Source organism: Hyaena hyaena, unplaced genomic scaffold (genome assembly GCF_003009895.1).
Source record: "Hyaena hyaena isolate Hyena2069 unplaced genomic scaffold, ASM300989v1 scaffold_48, whole genome shotgun sequence".
NCBI classification, from domain to species: Eukaryota; Metazoa; Chordata; class Mammalia; order Carnivora; family Hyaenidae; genus Hyaena; species Hyaena hyaena.
In genome coordinates, this window is record NW_024080680.1 from 968291 (window position 1) to 988662 (window position 20372).

The 20372-nt window shown below is 38.8% G+C and overlaps 1 long non-coding RNA gene across 1 annotated transcript in view; it reads left to right on the plus strand.

The window, feature by feature from the left end:
* The window catches only part of LOC120230830, a 32494-nt gene extending 12666 nt beyond the window's left edge, over nucleotides 1-19828 (plus strand). The window contains exons 3-4 of the long non-coding RNA XR_005528175.1: nucleotides 16656-16981; nucleotides 19442-19828. This is a non-coding gene — a long non-coding RNA (uncharacterized LOC120230830). The remainder of the gene's footprint in view (nucleotides 1-16655; nucleotides 16982-19441) is intronic.
* The last annotated feature ends 544 nt before the right edge of the window (nucleotides 19829-20372 follow it).

Below are 20372 nucleotides of genomic sequence, written 5' to 3' on the forward strand. Positions count from 1 at the left end.
AAATGAATCAAAACCCAGGCAAGACATCAGCAGTGACCTTCATTCAGACTCACCAACAGAATAAGAAAGGAACAGGAAGAGAAAGAAGTATTTCCTGCTTGACAAGACCAGGAAGAAACACAGGAAGAAATGGACAAGGATATTCCCTACAAATGACGCTCAGAAGCATAGGCCATAAAAACTAAATGAAATCATTCAGCCACAAGTAAATGAGAATTCAGAAGGAAGAGAGCCCAATTCTTCCAACTTCCTATGGTTTTAATGTCAAATCTTTAAGAAACAATGTATATGTTAAGAAAAATAGGCATTAGATCATGTTTGGAGAGTCTTATATGACTTGAGTCTCTGAAGTAATTTTTTTTAATATGCCAATTTTGGATTATTTAGTTACTCACTCAAATACAATTTTTGTACTTTAAAGCATAATATTAGGTGGGTCACATCATATTGTTCAAAGGCCTTATGGAAAGCCGAAGGTTTAAATAGGCTCACTGTTATTGCTGACTTGACCACACAACTGGTAGCAGTAGACCCTGATGGCATATGTACATGAATTAAATCACATACTCACATTTGAAATTTGTACTATTTTCACTTATGACACTGCAATCTTTCCACCTGACCCAGAAATCCAAATATCCAGTTTTTTAAAATGAAGAATGTCAACTCTATAGAGATTTAGAAATCCAGCAAGCAAATGGCTTCTTTAGTGGGGAAAAAGTATATTGGCTCTCATTTCATTATAACATTTCATTATAACTTAGAAGCAGGATGCAAGTGTGTTATTGCTTCTATTGTTTGAGTTGTGTCTCCTATGTGGATTTATAATGCAATATTTCATATCAGGTCACTTACAAGGAGTTTTCAAATTATTATAAGGCCATTGTTAATGGAGTAATGGGAAAATAATAAGAAAGTATCCCCTTCCCCTTCATAATTCTGCACCCTCCCCAAATACCAGCACCTGGATAACCCATGCTGTGCTTTCATAAAAAGCTGTTGGAAGCCAGAGAAAAACAGGGCAGATAGAATTAAGAAAAATGGATGTATCCCACTGACGCTGAGTATAGAAGAGAAATGTGGAGAAACTGTGAATTATTAGCACAGTAGAAAAATATTTTATTTAAGAACCACATCTTCACAGCTCTGCCTTGAAGGGTTTCATTCAAGCTGAAAAAAAAAAAAAAGTACAGATTCAAAGCTCTATATACACAAGAATCCATCATGTTGTGTGTAGGAGAATCATAAAATCACCAGCAAAAAAAGACACAGTGGGAGTCCCAACTTGTAAACCATTAAGCTCCCGGGCATGCATCATACTTCATCCTAAGGGACAAAAGAGGAATTTCAAACGAATTTCCCAGCTCTGTCTATGGAGTGGCTCTTTCTGACAGTACGGTTTATCTTTTATGGAATCACACTCAGGGTTTTGTTTTATTTTGTTTTGCATTTCATTTTCAACAAGAAATAAAACAAATTTACATTTTAGGCACTCAACCTCAAAGTTTGCAAAGAACCTATTGCATTTTTTTATCCCAAAAAGAAAGGGAAGAAGGAAAGGAGGAGTAGGGAGGAGGGAGAGAGGGAAAAAGGAAGAAACAAAACCAAAAAAGTGATACCTTGGCTTTTAAGCTAATGAATCCTTGGGCAGTTTATGGGTCACCAGGATAACAGCTGTATCTAAAAAGTATAATAATATCTGCTTTCCATGAGCATTTGCTTTTCTCTGGGTCTATCTCAAAGAGTCTATCTGCATTTGCCCACTTGCCTTGCAAAACAGCACTGCCAGCTCAATGTTTTATAAAAGAAACTGGTGCTTATAGGGATGAAACATTGTGCTCAAGGTCTCAGGTGCAATAAGTGGCAAAGCAGGAGGTAGAGTCCCACCTCTGTCTGATTCTAAAGCCATGTTCTCAAAAGAGTTTCTCAGCCTTGGCACTCTCGTCAGTTTTGGTCCAGATGATTCTTTGTTGTGGGGGTTGTTCTGTACACTGTAGGATATTTAGTAGAACTCTTGGTTTCTACCACTAAAAGTCAGCAGCACCCTTCCCATTCAGGTCTGACAACCACAAATGTCTCCATATATTGCCAAATGACTCCAGGGACCAGGGGTGGGGAGAGATTTGCAAAATTTTCCCCCATTAAGTACTACTACCCTAAACTAGTTGACTCAGAAATGTGAAGCATGCTCTGGTTATCAGACTGCAAACATAAGAAACTTGTGCCAGAATGCAAATTAATTCTGTCACTAAGCATACTGTTTACTTTGCCTTTTTTTTCCCCAATAGCAAAACTTTTTCAGTGAAAGTGGTAATGTGTGGATTTTCATTCTGGGGCCAGCGCTTTATCTCTTCAAAGATCAGCACTATGGATAGGGTTGCCATAAATCACTGTGGCATATTGCCTTCATGACCTGGTGATATTCAATGAAGACTTAATAAATCAATATTTTTAAAGTTGTTTTCCTCTTAAGCCTGTATTAGGCAGTGTTTATTCTGGCAAAGCACCTCTCATCAGTGACAGAAAATTATTGTCAAGCAGAGCTTTAGAAATGGCTTTAAGGTTTGGCATAAGTGTCAGATCGGATTGCTCACTCCCTGACCTTCAGATTGTAAGATGGTATTCTGGAGTGAAAAGCTCAGGGCCTGGCAAGACAGCCTGTTCCACGTCATACCAAGTCTAAGGTCTAGTACAGCTCCATCCAGAGCAGCCATTGCAACATACAGGTTATTGCGCCATTTTCTTTTGCTGCTGTTCTTCTCTGTGCCCATCTATCCCTATACCAGTACATTCATCTACTGTCATGCTGTCCTCTGCCATCTCATCAACAAATGCCCACAAATATCAGCACATAATGAGAAAATAACAATAGCAGTAACAGCAACATTATGAAGCAATAATTGAACACTTCATTATGCACAGGGCATTAATTAAGCTCTCTGTACGCAGTAGCTCACATAGTCATCACCATAACTATGAAGTAGACATCATTTTAATTTCCATTTTAGAGATAAGGAAACTGAAGTTGGAAAAATAAAAAAGCTAAGTACTTTGAGAGAGATCGTTTGACTACAATCGGCCCCAGATGGAACTCCAAACTTTGTTGGTTTATTTCTTTACTATTTAACTTTTATACTGTATAAATCTTCAAATATATTTAAAAGTAAAAGAGTATAATAACCCTCATGAATCAGTCATCCAGTACAACAATTATATGGACTTTGTGGACACTTCATGGACAATCTTGTTATATGTGTGACCCCATCAACTTCCTCCTCCACTTAGTACTATATGGCAAATTCCACATAGCATTATCCATAAATATTTCAGGATGTATACCAAAAGCTAAGAACTGTTTTTAAAAAACATGACCATTGTCACATCTTAAAATATTAAAATTAAATATCAATTGCATTGTAATTGCTGTGAATGTTCCTTTGCTATTTTATAGTCTGTTTAAATCAGACTATATACCAATTCATTATAAACAGTTCATATATGACTTCGGCCTCAGTTAATCTCTCTCAGTTTTATTTTTGCAATTTATTTTTGGAGAAAAACCTGGGTCAACAGTCCTCTACAGGAGGCATCTGTGTCACATTTTCTTCTTTGTCTCCTTTTTTTTTTCAAGTTTTAAAAATGTAAAGCGACCTAAGCTTGAGGGTGTACAAAAGCAGGCAAGGAACAGGCTGTAGTTTTCTGCTTTCTATGACAGAACGGCTCACAATCTGGATTTTGCTGATTGCAACCTCGTGGTGTAATTAACGTGTTCCTCTATTCTTTGCATTCTCTATAAATTGTGTTTGGATCTAAAGACTTGATCGGATTCAGAATCAATTCTCTTAAAAGTCTACTTCAGGGATGTTGGTGTATTCTTCCATGTGCAAACACATAATTTCTGCTTTTTAATCTCTCCCCAGTCTTGCTTTTTAGCATCAATGCTCTGTGTAGATCCTTGACTTCAAAGAACTTTTAAGTCTCCTATCAGAGCATAAAAATGTACAAAAATGTACTACTAATATCAAATAAGTGGTCTCCTAACTCATTCCCGCAGTACTTGTTGACTGGCTAATCTCTGCTAAGCATGGAATTAGGCACTTGATGCACAGAGACTATCTACCCTTAAGGAGTTCAATCTTGTGATACGTGTTTCACTGGGAGTCACAAACAACAAGAGTGAAATAACCAACCTGGCTTCTAGGCAACAAGGGAAGCTGTACCCAGTGAGAAAGAAATAGTTAAGAACAATAAGTATTTGGAGGAGGGAGAGATCACGCCCTCTTGCTCTGTTCCAAGGATACTTCATAGAAGCGTGATATAATTTGGACCTTGCAAGATAGGCAAGATGTGGGTGAATGGTGGAGTAGATTCCAATGCATAGGAATGGCGTGAACTGAAGTACTAGTGTAAGAGAGCATAGAGTGTGTGCACTGGGAGATGAGTGGTTGGATGAAGCAGAGCCTTACACAGTTGTGTAAGGTATCACAAGTGGAAACCTGTGACCTCGTGCAATCTAATTTATAAAATCTTCAGAATCAGAAGGTCCTTAGGAAACCATCTAGGTGAGTAACAACAGCGACAATATGATATTGAACACATTTATTTTCATAATCTTATTTGATCTTTATACCAATACCACTGGCTAAGGATTATTAATCCCCATTTTATAGCTGAGAGAAAATTCTTAGTTCTCTCTTACTCATGTTTACCTAACTCATAAATGCCACGGCAAGTATTTGAACTTTGTTTTGTGCTATATGAGCTTATATGTTTTCAAACACAGCCTACTGTCTCTACCCTAACTTACCAACAGAAATCCCTAGAACACTAATAAGAGGTAACCCTGTCTCAGATTAAACATATCTGATGTTGGAGGTTATTCAGCATTATCACTTCCCAGGAGGAACTACCTACACTCCTTCACATACTTATTTCTGACCCAAAGTTGTTTAGATGGTTTTTTAAAATTTAGGCTCACCTCTTATAGGTACATTTGAGAAGATATATATAGTAAAATAGCAAGCTTGAGAAAATAAGAGGAAAGCAAATAAGTTATGAAATTGGTCAACACAGTTCCTTTGATTGATATAAAATCTGGCTCTAGGCTCTAAGAGAAAGAAGAAACAGAAGTAGGAAGGTAGAGAAGATACTCATATTGATTGAGCTTCTCTGTGCCTGGCACTCTCCTGGCATTGATTATTTAACATAATTTAATGTCAAAACATCCCTGTGAGGTATCTGAGAGATGATAGAATTTTTTTTTTCCTTTGAAGACAAAGTTCTTGAGTGTAAACCCAGAGAAATTTCTCACATGGGAGGAAACTGAGTTATATAAGAGCCAATGTTATCAACAAAAGCTTTACACACAGCCTCTGCCTATAATACCAAAATCCCCATCTTGAGCCACCTTTGCCAGTTAATACCCAAGTGTTGGCAAACTCATGAGAATAAAATGATCCCACTGTGCAATTTTAGTCTTTCTAAGTCTTATAGCAGTTTTGAGTGGGGTGAATAGAGAAAACTATCAATAGTTAAGAAGACTGGAAAGCAGAAATAATAAGCAGAACCAAGAGAAAGACATCTGAGAAAATGGAGTGAGGTGCAGAATAAAATAAGGGAAAAAACAAATTTGTGTAACTTGCCTTCCAAAGTGGGTTGTTCAGCCTACCTTCTCTTCAGCAGTGTCAGGAGAACGGATTCTTCCGGTTCAAAGCAGAGTTCTGAAAGACAGCTTTCCCCACAATAGTAATTTTTCCTTGGTTCAGACACATTAGCTTCAGTAGTATCTGGTGGTAAGAGAAATTCATGGTGTCTACTGTAGAGAAAGAGTATTTATTGATAATTGATTGTTCCTTTAAGAAAATTACTGTACATGAGTGACTTGCCTAACGGTGCCAAAACCGAGGGAGAAATGTCTATTCAGATATATATGGCTCAAGATCTCTCAAAGTATTTCTGCAACAAGTTGAAAATAACATTTTTAATGTTTATTTATTTTTGAGAGAAAGAGAGAGAGACAAAGCGTGAGCAGGAAAGGGGCAGAGAGAGAGGGAGACAAAGAACCTGAAGCAGGCTCCAGGCTCGGAGCTGTCAGCACAGAGCCTGATGCGGGGCTCGAACTCAGGAACCATGAGGTCATGACCTGAACCAAAATCAGATGCTTAACTGACTGACCCACTCAGTCACCCTGAAAATAACATTTTTAAAGTGAACTTAAATATCTGTATTGGATTTTGTCTTTCTTTAAATGCTAATAAGCTAGGCATTTTCAGTGGTTAGATCCTGCAGATCAAGTCATTGGATAAACAAGAACTGCCTACTGGTTTTGAGTGAATATTTCCCTGCTGTGTCTTCTGAGAGCAACCGTGCTAGGTTAATGTGAACTGGGCTAAAAATATTGATTCCAGAAATGAGTAGGAAATGTCGTGATTTCCAATTATTCTAAAAAATTGGTCTTTGAAATTCTGAATTATGGAAGGATAAAGCAGTTCCAATTTAATCTGTGAAACAGGAATTTATTTAGAGTTCTTGGTCAAGTTAAGGAAGAAAAAATGAGACCAGAAAAAAGGTGGGTGAATAATATTGTCGACTAGTGCCCTCCAGTGGCAGAACTTGAGGATGTTTTTAGTTAAGTAAAATTCAGTGTCTTCTACTGCAAGTCTCCAGTTTTTGAACAAATGAGCCCAAACCTTTAAGAAAGTCTAACAGTTATGAATCAAGCCAAAAAGGCTTTGGAACGGACTTTATGTCACACAGCCCTGAGATGCCAGTGAAGGAAGTTGCTTGTTTACCTTTAATATGATGTCCTCACATGCTTGCAAAAGACGGAGAGCCACAGGTGCTCAATTTCAATTTCAATGGACTTAGCAGGAAGATATTGGGAAGGCATTTTAGAATCTTCAGGCTGAATGCCCCCCCTTTTTCACATTCCTTTAGGACACCTCCTTTTGCTTGAAGGAGTCACCCTTCCGGGAGTGAGCAGGTCCTCACATGAGGATACAAACCTTTGCTTCTTGCTAGAGGCATCAACAACCTTGCCTGCAGTGGTGGCTGTTTCAAGAGGAAGCTGATAGCCACCCTTTCACTGGACAAATGTCTAGCTTTGGGTTTCTAGCCAAGCTCTAGGTCATTTATTTCCTTTCTTTTAAAGTCTTGCCTCACCTTCCTCAGGATGTCTCTGGGTCCTCTCTGTTTCCTTTCTGATCTCCTGTTGGCTTCCTCCACCCTTCTCCAGAGTCTTCCTTTCAGCAGGTGTTGGTGTCTTCACTTCCTGCTGGGTTTGAGCAAGTGCAAAAGCCTCTCAGACATCAAGAGTGGCCTGAAGCAACTCTACTCTTGAGTATCTTGGTATATTAAAACATAAGGAAATGTCTAGGCAGATTTAACAGAATTGTGGCATACATTAATGTTTCAAAAATTGGATTATATCTTCCTATAAATCATTTTAACAAAAATGCCATATGATTGTATTACTTGTAAGATAATTACAGGTAATATTTAAAATAATTTGTCTCCAAGTGAACTATGAAAGTGTGATCTAGTACATACTCATAAATTTAAAGATGCATGAAGAGAGGCACCTGGGCGGCTCAGTTGGCTAAGCATCCGACTTTTGATTTCAGCTCAGGTCATGATCTCATGGTTCATGAGTTCAAGCCCCGTGTTGCGCTCCATGCTGCAGTCTCTTTCTCTCCCTATTTCTCTCTGCCCCTCCCCCACTCGCTCCCCCCTTCTCAAAATAAATAAACTGTAAAAAAAGGTGCATGAAGAACACCATCCTCTGTAAGTGTTGTCTATGAGTGCTGCTATATCCAAGAAGACTCTTTGACTGTCCAGGGCCTATCCTTTCAGAGAGTGTTTTTTGAATGGTATCTCTTGGTCTCTCTTGTTGGGACCTTGGTTATTTTATTTTCCTTTTCTTAGTGATATTTGGGACTCTCCACCTTGTGTACTCTAGCTTGTTTCTTGAGGTAGCCGTTAGAAGGCTCTCTCAGCGGATTCTGTGTCTTTTTTCTTCCAATCTCTCAGGTTTTTTAAGATTTCCAATGGCTTCAGATCTTTTCTGTGTGATGTATGGGCACGAGTGCAAGTACGGAGCTCCTTACTTCTCCGCCATCTTGCCCTCTCCAAGATCTGTAAGTGTTGTCAATACATGTCTTCAACAATAAGTATAAATTCACTGAACGATAAAATGATAGCATCAAAAGTCTAAAATTATATAACATCAAAAATCTCAGCCCTGCATGTGACATGTGGACCAAATGATGGCTCAGCCTTCTCTCAAAAAGTGAATGACTAGTGCTGTGCAAATAAACACAGAAGTGAGTTCAGACATGAAAACAAGTCAGAATTGAGGAAAGTATTTCCATGAAGGAAGGGAGTTGGTCTCTTAGGAACACCATGCACAAAATCCTCAGATGATTCAGATTCAAAGCATATGAATTTTCACTGCATGAAAAATACTGGAGTCCCCCTCTTCCTGCCCCACAGACTTGGTACGTTACCAAGAATGGAAGCTGATGATGGAGAAATCCTGTTTGGATGCCCATATCTGCTATTAGAATAGTTCATATTCTAATAATTGTATCAACTCTCTCCAATATTTTATAGCATCTAGAGGAAATAGGAGAAGCTAATTAGACTTTACCTTCATAGTAGAACCTCCCCACCCCCACCCTGGTAGGTGTTTGCAGATAGATATAAGTAGTCAAGCAGAGTTTAAAGCATCAATCATAACTACTGTTCTAAGGATACAATAATGTTAATATCTTCTCCTCCTATTCCCATGCAGTCTGAGAAAGCACGCAGGCCAGTCGCCCTCTGTCTAAGGTCACAGAGCTGTTTAGAGCATGTACATGTAACTCTTCATCTCATGACCTGTCCATTTTGCTGACTTGGAGTTTCAATAACAATGATTCTCTGTTTGCTAAAATGGTACATACGATCCCTCTCCATTCCTGTAATATCTTCACCAGAACCTGCCCCTTCATGGATCTTCTTGCTAAATAATGCTGGAAATTGTTCAGAATCAGTATCCCAACACCAGAGGATCAAAATGACAAAACAACAGTACAGTTAAAGAAGACTGAAGTGCTTAGGTTGGTCATGGGAATTGATTTCATTTTAAAAGGGCACAGGCAAAAGCTGGGATTTGTGGTGTGACTTCATACTGGTGGTATGCACCTAACTGCAGAATTCAACATGTCTTCCCATCAGATCAATGATTTTTAATCTGTTTTGGGGCAGGGACACCTTCAGGAAGCTATAGAAAGAAAGAGATCTCCTCCTTCCCCCTTTCACCTCCTTCCCTCAAATGTGAGCACTAGTACTAACTATCCTGTTCAGTTCCAGGGAATTTATTGACCTGGCTTTAGAATACAGATTCTAAAGCAGTGATTTTCAACTAGGGCAGCTTTGCCCTTGAGGAGATATTTAGTGAGGCCTGGAGACAGTTTCTATTGGCACAATTGACAAGGCAATACTGGAAGCTGGTGGGTCAAGGCCAAGGATGTCTGCTGAATATCCTATCATGAATTGTTACAGCACCTCAACCAAGTATGTTCCTGTTGAAAGTGTCAGTAGGGCCAAGGTCAAGAAAACCTGCTCCAGACCTGTTCTGTCCAGCACAATGGGCACCAGCCACATATGGCTATTGAGCTCTTGAAATGTGTCCAGAACCAATTGAGATGAGCTGTAAGTGAAGAATGCACACCTGATTCCCAAAACCTCATATAAAAATGTGAATTATGTCATTAATAATTTTACATGTTATAATAATATTTTGAATATACTATATTTGGCTACTTAAATGTATTATTAAAACTAATTTCCCTGTTTCTTTTTACTTTTTTTTTATGTGTTTTTGGAAACATTTAAATTACATTTAAATTTTGGCTCATATAACATTTTCATTTGACAGAGCTTTCCGAGATTCTATATAACATTGACTCAATGAGAAATGATTGAGTTTGGCTCCAGGGGCATCTGGGTGGCTGACTCAGTTTGTTGGGCATTTGACTCTTGATTTCAACTCAGGTCATGATCTCACTGTCATGAGATCGAGTTCTGTGTTGGGCTCTGCACTGGGCACGGAGCCTACTTGGGATTCCCTCTCTCCCTCTCCCTCCACCCTTTCTCTGCTCATGCATGTGGTCTCTCTTTCTCTCAAAAAAATTAAATAAATAAATAAAAAGAGTTTGACTCTAAAGCAGGGACCTGTGAGCACAACCTGGTAAGACATATTTTTGTAAATCAAGTTTTGTAAGGGCACAGTCACACTTATTTTTTTACCTGTTGTCATGATACAACCACCAAGTTGAGTCTTAAGACAAAGATCACATGTCTGGCAAAGCTTAAAATATTATTATCTGCCTTTTCCCAGAAAAAGTTTGTCAACCCCAGATCTAAAGGTAGGTCTAAATGGGCAGGATAAAAATGTTGTCACTTTGACAGCAGTAATGTTTTCGTAGTTGAAGTAAGCAAATCTGGGACTTTTGAAGATGAGCTGGCTGAACAGACGGGGAGCAGGTGTAGCAGAACACACTAATTGGCTAAGATGCTTTCATATGACTGTACTTTACATTCCTGTTCAACTGGAATATGGCTTTTTACAAAGGAGAGTCAAAAAGATGTCTCATGTTAGAAACAGATCATTATTTCAGTCAGCATATATTTATTGAGCACCCGGTATCTTCTAGACATGGTTCTAAGAGCTGGACATGCGAGAGTGAACAAACAAAAGAAACAAAATTCCTGCCACTTCTGGGGCATATAGTCTATGGGGAAGAGAGAATTTAAACAAAGAAAGAAAGATATGACATGTAAAATAGTAAAAAAAAAAAAAAGGCAATGAACAATGATAATAGTATCAAGAGCATTGGAGTGAAGGTGATACACATTCAATTATGCTGATGTCATCATGGAAGGCTTCTCTGTGTAGGCAATACTTGAGAGTCTATAAAACAGACACTTTCCCTGTAAGCTTTCCCTGAGGACAATTGGATAGCATGTGTTTAAATGTTAAGCGTGGATCACTAATTTTACTTGTAGTCATTCCATGTTAAGTAATTATTAGAACTGTTGTGCCAAAATAAGTGTACAAGAATGTGTATGTGTTCCCTGAAGAATATTCCTCATAACAAAAACTTCCTAAATATTCAACTAAATTTATTTACATAAACACTATTCATGACAGAGTAACTTTTTTAAAGAAGCAAAAAAAGGTATTATAGTATAACCCAAGTTTTATAAAAATTTTGAATTTGCAGAGAAAAAAGTTTCAAAATCTTAGCCACAAATGTTAGGATCCCTAATAAAAGGTAGAATTTTCAGTGTTTTTTTTTTTTTACATGCTTCTTTCTTCTCTGTAGTATTGGTCTTCAAAAATAGTCTATAAATAAATTTATTTAGGCAAAAGAGGGAGATTGTTTTCCCCCAAAATATGCAAATGAAAAAATAGCCTGTTAAAAGTTGCCATCAGTATGATAATCTTCCACCTGAAACATCAGAAGTGAGTTGACAAGGGGTAAGATAATTAGTAGAATGAACAGAACGAATTACCTTTGTAAACAAATCCTGTAGATTCTGGGACACTGATTTTTTGTATAATCTATCAGACAACTAAGGTAAACCGAAATCCTTCCTTATCACATGGCCATGCTAAAATGCCCAGAGATGTCAGTGCACCAACAGGAAATTCCACATTCAACAGAGATCACCTACCAATTAATTGCACGTGGCAATTCCAGATGCTACACTACTTGGAAAAACTCAAATTTGTTGTTTGCCAAAAAGAGAGGTCCTGAGACTTCTATATAAGCATCATTTGGTGATGGTGGTAATGGTGTGTGGGGGCAGGGGAGGAGATGTCCATTTATTTGTTTTTTTGTTTTGTTTTGTTTTTTATTTATTTCTAGGAGACAGAGAGAGCGTGAGCAGGGGAGGGTCAGAGAGAGAGAGGGAGTCACAGACTGAAACAGGCTCCAGGCTCTGAGCTGGCTGTCAGCACAGAGCCCGACGCGGGGCTCGAACCCACGAACCGCGAGATCATGACCTAAGTGAAAGTCGGACGCTTAACCGACTAAGCCACCAAGGCGCTCCATTTAAAAGTTGGAGTTTTGGGGGAGCACCTGGGTGGCTCAGTCAGTTAAGTGTCCCACTCTGGATTTCAGCTCAGGTCATGATCTCACAGTTTGTGAGTTTGAGCCCCAAGCTGGTCTCTGTGATGACAGCGTGGAGGCTGCTTGGAATTCTCTCTCCCTCTCCCTCTCTCTGCCTCTCTCTCTCTCAAAAATAAATAAGCTTTTAAAAAAAATAATAAATAAAAGTTGGAGTTTTGGGCCCTACTCCACAATTATATCTTGGTGGGGTCCAGAATTTTCATGTTAAAGAGGTTCCCTGATGGATTGTTATAAAGACAAAAGTTTGAGAGTAAATGTTTTTTAAAGGGGAAGAGCATCCCTTTCAGCCTAGATACCTCTTTTAGCTTAGAAGTGCTTACATTGTAAGGGAAGGAAAAGGACTGTTGAACATCTGGAGGAATATCATATCTCATCAGAGCTCTTAGGAAAAGAAAAGGCAAATTAAGACCTGCTTAATCATCAGGTAATTATTTTTTAAGGTTTTAATGTTTATTTTTGAGAAAGCAAGCAAGCAGGGGATAGGCAGAGAGAGGGGGAAGGAGAGATTCCCAAGCAGGCTTCACGCTATCAGTGCAGAGCCCAACTCAGGGCTCAAATTTACCAACCATGAGATCATGACATGAGCCAAAATCAAGAGTCAGGCACTTAACTAATTTAGCCACCCAGGCGCCCCTCCTCAGGTAATTATTAAAGGAAGGACTGTTGGCCCTGTATAGAGGACTGTGGGGAATACAGGTTAATATAGGCTTGGCTTACTTTTGAACATGGCTGATATTTTTTTTTGAGAACTGAACCAGCCTGATTGCCTGTCCCTTGAAACAATTAAGATCAGCCATATTTTGCCAAGTATATGTTAAACAATACTGAGAACAAGCAAAAATAAATACCTACTTGTTCCTGGAAGGAAATACTTTCTCATGGAAGATAGGACTGCCTACCACATAAAATAGGTTATTTATTAAGATTTAATTAAGTCATTAAGACTTAATTTAAGATCTCCTCTTGCTGTCTACTGATGACAGAGAATATATCATAGAATATGCTCAATCCCAACCATTCCTCACCTTGCAAGACCCATCTTAAAAGCCTCTAGCCTGGGCCCTTTTAAGGACCCTTCCCAACCTTTTAAAGGACCCTTCCCAACCGTTCCCTTCCCCATCCTGAAACATCACTAGACTCTGCCATGGTGGCATTTCCCTTATAGCAGTGGTTCTAATATGCATATAGCTTAGTTTAACTCACAGTTCATCCTGAAGATCTAACAGGTCTTAACAGTAAAGATGCCATTATTTCAGTTGATGTGGATTGGCATATTTCAGCCTCTCTGGGGCATTTGTTGTATACAACACATAAAAATTCTGTTTCTAGGCTTCACTATTCCCCTTTCAAGAACCTTAACCTCTTTTATTGCCAACTAAGGCTCTTGACAAACATCCCCACCCATAGTGGCATTTATCAAAGGAGTACCCAGATGAAAAGCTTAAAAGAAAAAGAACCTGATCCGTTGAAGTTTTTGAAAGATTCTCTCCTAATTTATATTTTAGAGATGCTTGTAAACAGTGGTAGCTGAGTTTTACCTTTTATTAACTTTCTTGGTGCAACAGCTGTCTCCCTGATACTCAGGAATTAGAGTATAAGCCCCAAGCTCAGTGAAGAAGCAGGCAGAACAGAAAATAAGAAAAGCAGCAAAAATGTGCAGATTAAGAGCTTGGGCAGATCTAGGTACAAAGGTCAGACCTTTCTGGATCTGTGTTTGATGCCTATGAGAACTTCGGCATCTCAATGTCCCCAATCATCAGTTACTTCCCTTACCTTTAAAATGGGAAATAAAAAAATGTGCAGTGGTGAGGATATAATTATTATTAATTTAAGTTAAAACGCATACTCTTTAAATAGTAAGCTCATATTTTATTTCTACAAACCATATCTGAAAGCTCTCACATGAAAAGCAAACTAAGATATAAATTCAGATTTACATTTGAATCCTAGTTCTTTCTCTTACTAGCCTTATGTCCTTGAGTAATTAATCCCTTTAAGCTTTAGCTTTATCATCTATATTATAATAAGAAACAAGTATTGCCATGGTCTGTTAAGATATTCAGAGGCTTGTCACTAGTACAAGTTTACATTACTTAATTTATCCAGGAATAGACAAGAAAAATATCAAGATTCTGCCTTTGGTGGGGGGATGCCATTTCATGACTGATGAAGCAATAATGAATGGTAAATCTGGGATTTCAAGGAATCATTTTTGAAGGGTAATTGTATCTATAAAACTCTTCAGCTCAAGAGACTCACATAAGATACACTTACTTTTCAACTATCTGTCCATTTAGTAACTGAAGCATCTCAGACACTGTAGTATTAGAAAGGAATTACTACAAGTTCACTGAGACCATTTGGGATGCTTTTATTCAAGAGAAACAAGGCAGGAAGAGGTGTCTGGAAGCACAGTAGGCATCCTGGGACTGGAGTGTGGAAATAAAATTGAGTATGATGGAAAACTGAAGGGAAACGGTACATGGAATATACACTTCAGGCAGGTGGAGCAGACAGACAAGTGGTCCTGTTAAAAACTGCAAAATGAACTTAGAGGCATGATCCAGTAGCAGTGTGAGGATTCAGCCATTTAGATGTATGATCCAAATTCGCATCTGACTACAAGTCCTTGCTTTTAAACACTACACTGCTGTCTCTTTCAAAGGTATCTTATAGATAGCCAAACTAAAATGATGCCCCTCCTGAGGGCTTGTTTTAGCTTTACTCCTTTGTTTTCCCATAGTATCCAGTTTCTTCTGTTAGAATAACTTCAATCACTGTCTATGGTAATTGCTGCCTTAACTTGCTCCCACTAAACTATACAGGCTTCTTGAAGCCAACGATGATCTCTTGTTTTCTGTAATCTCACCAGTGGCTGGTTTACTGTCAATACTCAGTGTCTGTTGAATGTGGGGGTATGTGGAAAAATGGATGGACCCATTGGTTGATGGATCTATAAATGATAAAAGCAGGGGCTCCTGGGTGTCACAGTCAATTAATTAAGTGTCCAACTCTTCGTTTCGGCTCAGGTCATGATCTCACAGGCATGTAATCAAGCCCCACACCAGGTTCCATGAATGTGGAGCATGACTAGGATTCTCTGTCTCTCTCCCTCTCCGCCTCTCCCCACCACCCCCCCCCGCTCGAAAAAAGTAAATTTAAAAAAATGATGAAAGCAGTGAGTGAAGGCGCTGCATACCCATTTACCCAAGAAGAGTCTAAGATAATCAAAGTAAAGGTAAATAATGACCACCAGAGTGCTTGCTGTCTGTCAATTTAGATGCCAGTTATTGATCTAACTGGAATAAATAATCTAAAATACAATGGTAAATTTAGTCTGAACCTCCCATATCTCCACTGAAGGAAGAAGGAGATGACATGATAGTTCCTCCTCGATCCTCTGTGTTGTCTCTAGAACCCACACTCCCTGCAACTATGGCTCTCCTGCTGTTTGCATGCACATGCATGGTTTGAGTACTTGGAGGTCCAGCCCAAACAAAATGGCTTCTAATTCATCTCCTTCCTCGTGGATTAGCCACAGGCAAGGAAGAACCTTGCTCCTCCGCTACCCTTTTCACTGTTCTCTATACCATCCTAATGGGCAACAAGGCAAGTTATGAAACCCTGTCCATTACATGACCCTACTGGCATTGAAAGGGAAACTTTCATATATGTATGTAAGAGAAATGCCAGATTGATAATGGTGGATATCTGGAATGGATGAATAATGGAGAACTTCTAAGCTTTCTAGATCTACTTTTGTTTTTTTCCCCCTATATCTAAACTGTATTTCTGATGAAATAACAACTTAAAACCTAAGATAGCAATACTGAACCCGCAGCAATAAGTGTGACTACTATTGCTTTACCACTCAGTACATACATACTGCCAATTCACCCAGTGTTCCTTGAGGTCAGATCATATCATGCCCTAAAGTGTCAGTTCCTTAGCACTGAGCACAGGGCTCTGCAGATCAGAGATAAGATACTAAATGAATGAATTCTCCATTTCTGTTTGTAATTTGAACTCTTACACTTATAAGTTGAGGATGATGAATATTTTAGTCCTCATTTAAAATGTGGACAAAATTGGAAGGATATTTGTACACTTTGGGACTGTCAGACTTTGGAATAATGTTGGATTGAGGTCAGAAAGAAGAGGGAAGTAAATGCTGACTCGGTTATGCAAATATGGTCATTGATTCTGACTGGCTTTTAATGGCAAACCATCTTCATTTTTCTTCTCCATTCTTCTTAAACATTTTTTTCCCATCGCAAAGCAGGTATGTCCTTATGGTACCTTTCACTGGAAGCCTTTGTCTTTGTACACAGTCTGACTGACAGTCCAGGGAGGGACAGAGAGGCCAATGTTCAATTTATCCCATCTCTTCTGAGACAGGTAAATTGTGCATAACTAGAGCAAGCCTGACACTGTCTCACTTCGAGCACATTTCATTAGGGCTGTCATTTTTCCTAGGCTTCCAGCAGACCTGGAGAAGAACTGACCTCCTACCTCAGGCAAGGTCAACTTTAATAATAAACATGAAAGATGGGCACAGCACAGGAAGAGCACCAGTGAGCTGGCCCTTGGTTTATGCCCCACAGACTAAAGCTTATGTGCGTATCTTCCAAGTGCAATCAACTGAGAGGCTCCTCACACAACGTCGAAAGAAACCTCCAGGAAAACAGGGTGTAAAGAGTTAACAGAGGAAGCTTTGCAATCAGATGAACTTGAATTCAATGCCTGGCTCTACTGGACCTCTGCAGTCAATGTCTCTCAGCCTCACTTCCCTCATCTGTAAGGTGGGAATAATATTAACCCCTGTTCCATAGATTCCCTAAGAGGTTTTAGAAAGATGGGGCACCTGGGTGCCTCAGTTGGTTAAGTACCCAACTCTTGATTTTGGCTCAGGTCATGATCTCCCAGTTGTGAGATCGAGCCCTGTGACTGGCTCTGTGCTGACAGTGCAGAGCCTGCTTAGGATTCTCTCTGTTCCTCTCTCTGTCCTTCCCCTGCTTGTTCTTTCTGCGTCTCTCTCAAAATAAATCAATAAACTTTTTAAAAAAATGATGTATATAGGTTGCACTTAGCACAGTGCTTGGCATATTGTAGGCACTTAAAAAATGTTCTCATTGTCATGAACAGTTGTAGCATAGCAATCTGGAATAATTGGAAAAGCCAAACGCTGCAATTGGTATCAGTCTCTGCCACTAATTATATCATTGTGGACAGTTGTGTAATTTCTGGTTCTCAGCTTCTTCATTGGTGAAGTAAATAAAGTGGACTGGGTGTAGGGTTACAAACAGGCAGCCCACAGATAAATTTCATTTGGCCCCTTGACGGGAGTTTATTTTATTTTATTTTTGTTTTTAAATTTATTTCTAGGAGAGAGAGAAACAGCGTGAGCAGGGGAGGGTCAGAGAAAGAGGGAGACACAGACTCTGAAACAGGCTCCAGGCTCTGAGCTGGCAGTCAGCACAGAGCCCGACGCGGGGCTCGAACCCACGAACTGCGAGATCATGACCTAAGCGAAAGTCGGACGCTTAACCGACAAAGCCACCCAGGCGCCCCAACGGGAGTTTAAAAAGTTGGAGAAATTTCTCTAAGATACATAGATGTCTGGTTTCTAACGAAAATCAGGGCAGCATTTCCAAATGGCTACAACAGTGCAACAGAATGATTTTAGGCAAATTATCCAGTCTCTGGTTTATCAAAGTCCCCACCAGACCCTCTGTTCTTACCCAGGGACCACTAATGAATTTGCTTTAATTTCTTCATCGCCGTAATGATTTACGTTTGCAACACATGGATTAGACCAGTGGTTCCTAACATTAGCATTGCCTAGGAAGTGTTTACAAATTATAGTGAAGCTTCCGCTCATACCAATTAAATCAGAGTCTAAGTGTCCATAGGGTCTGGACATCTATGTATTTTTAAAAACTCTTGAAGTATATGAAATCCACAACCTGGGTCAAGAACTGTTAGACAAAGTGTTGTCTAGATTCAAGTCATTATGACAGTGCCATGATTCCAAAATCATTGACTTTTACATGACTCCAGCCTACATGTGTAGATAGCTACTACATAAAAATTATGTCCACAATACAACTAGTATATATTAAAACACAGTGAAACACAGCACATAAGAACCTAAAGTACTTATTTATATGCCTTCTTTTTAATAGCCGTGAGAGAATTTAGAGATAAATTTCGTTCTGCTTATTCCAAAAATATCATTGTAAGAGCAAAAATATACATAGTCTTTGTCACTTTTATGTTCTCTTTTTGCATCTTATTAGTTACTAGTTCCTAAATCATGCTTAGAAACCTTTTCTAGATTTAATATTTGGACATTCTATGTAATTACTATAGGCAGGAAGAAAGAGTGTGCTGTTACTCACATGTTCCATGCTATATTAATATCACAGTCACATTAAAAATAACCATTAATTCCTTTAGAGATTGAATTTCCCAGTTTCAAAATATTTTCTTTACCTTTACTTTCCCCTTTCAGCCCCTATGAATATTCAGGATGAACAGAAGTTAAGTACATTTTCTCATCAATTTACAACTTTGGGAAAGCTCATTTTAGTGCTCTCAAGCTTTTCATTTTAAAAGATTAAAATATGTTTCTTTTAATTAATTCACCTATTGCCAAATTTTATATTTCTGTCAACTGTGCTTCCTAGACAGTGTGGGGTAACAAACAGAAAAGTAAAATTACAATTGATATCAAACAGTGGTTCTCAATCAGGGGAGATTTTGCTGCCTGGGGCACATTTGACAATAACTGGAGATATTTCTGGTTGTCACCACTGGGGCTGTTGGTGTTACTGGCTGGCATCCAGTGCGTAAGAAGAACATTATGCTGCTACATGTCTTACAAGGCACAGGACAGTTCCAATAATGGAATTATCTGGCCTCAAATGACAACAGCACCTAGGCTGAAAAACCCAATATATATATATACTTTTTCTTTCTTTCTTTCTTTCTTTCTTTCTTTCTTTCTTTCTTTCTTTCTTTCTTTCTTTCTTTCTTTTTCTTTCTTTCTTTTTCTTTCTTTCTTTCTTTCTTTTTTACTTTGCTCCACATAATTAAGTTGTGGGTTTTCAACCTCTCACCATGGAAAAATCATTAAGAAAGTGCTTTCAATTTTAAAAATGTGGATGATTATTTTTCCCTCCTTCAAAGTACTTTGTGTTCTGAAATGAAGGGTTACATGCACATTTTGGCCAATTAGTCTGTGGCTTACTTATGAACAGGAAGAAGACAAGGTGTGGCAGAGGCTCAGGAAAGAAGACAGCCAAGAAAGTGTTTTTCATCATAGTCATGCCACTTCTATGCTTTACATCTCTGAAAACATAGGAAACTCTTGTGGGAAAGCCAGCCATCTCTTGAGGAAATAAGAACTTGCCAGTATTCATTGATTGACATAATTACAAAGTGGCGCTGGCAAGCTCTGCATTTACTGTTCAATGTGCATTGTGGACAAAGGATGGACAGTTATAAATGGTAGATGACACATCACCAATTTCCAAGACTCATAGTCTCGGGTTTTTAAGATGGTTCTCAGTTGGTATGCATGTTACTTAGAGTGGGAGTCCTACTGACCAAAGTTACACAGGATTCATGGCTGTTAAAACAACAACAACAACAACAACAACAACCAAAAAAAAAAAAGAAAAAAAAAAAAGACCACCCTTTGAAATAGAACCCTTTGTCTTTGGTCAGAACTTTGCTTTATTTAGCAAAGCATTCTCCTGGTCTCTGAGCTCCACCTGGCTATTTCAGAGTTTCATTGGCACACCAGGAGAAGAATCTAGACATCGGAGATTGTGTGTTCCAGCTCAAAGCTAAAAGAAAAGCAAAAGCAAGACACACGATGGGGTCCAAACCAAATCCAAAACACCTCTGGGCTCTGACTCCCGGACCACTTGCTTGAAACCAATGGACAAATAAATTCTAAAGTTTCTTTCAGTTTAAAAGCTCTTTGGTTGCTTTTTTAGTAAGAAAACTCATTGCTCCTTGACATGTTCTTAACATACAGTCATTTCCCCCACTCAGAGTTCTTTTTATTTTAATGTTTTATTTATCTCTGAAAGAGAGAGAGAGAGAGAGACAGCATGAACAGAGGAGGGTCAGAGAGAGAGGGAGACACAGAACATGAAACAGGCTCTAGGCTCTGAGCTGGTA